A 692-nucleotide genomic window follows, 5' to 3' on the forward strand; every position below is an offset into this window, starting at 1 on the left:
TCAGCCCTAGCCTTCAAAAAGTTCCTTATAAGTCCCAACTAGAGATGAAAAGGGGGCTAAATGATTTTATTGGGCTCAGCCAATGGTATGTTTTTCACGTTTTCCTTTCCAGATACATATGATTCTCTTATAGGCCATTCCTTGAGTGTATAGTGGTTCTTGGTGTCAAGGCTGTCTCTTATGTACAAAAGACAGCAGTATTTTGTGAACCCTCCCTGTAAACCTGTGTCTTGCAAATTACAAACAGGAACAAGCAACCATCCATTCTGGGCACAGACAATTGCACTGAAAATACATTTTGATACTTCACTTTATGTCTAGTTTGGTAGTGTGTACTGCAATATTTGAGAGGCAGAAGTAAAAGTCCAGTCAATGAGAAGATGCAAGAATGAAGACTTCGGTGGTGTGGACATAGACTACTGGCCATTAGAATTGATAAACCACGAAGATGACGCGCTACAGACGCGAAATTTAAGCGACAGGAAGAAGATGTTGTGATATACAAATGATTAGCTTTTTAGAGCATTCACACAAGGTTGGCGCCGGTGGCGACACCTACAACGTGCTGACATGAGGAAAGTTTCCAACCGATTTCTCATACACAAACAGCAGTTGACCGGCGTTGCTGGTCAAACGTTGTTGTGATGCCTCGTGTAAGGAGGAGATATGCGTACAATCACGTTTCCGACGTC

This window comes from Schistocerca americana, chromosome 3 (assembly GCF_021461395.2).
Source record: "Schistocerca americana isolate TAMUIC-IGC-003095 chromosome 3, iqSchAmer2.1, whole genome shotgun sequence".
NCBI classification, from domain to species: Eukaryota; Metazoa; Arthropoda; class Insecta; order Orthoptera; family Acrididae; genus Schistocerca; species Schistocerca americana.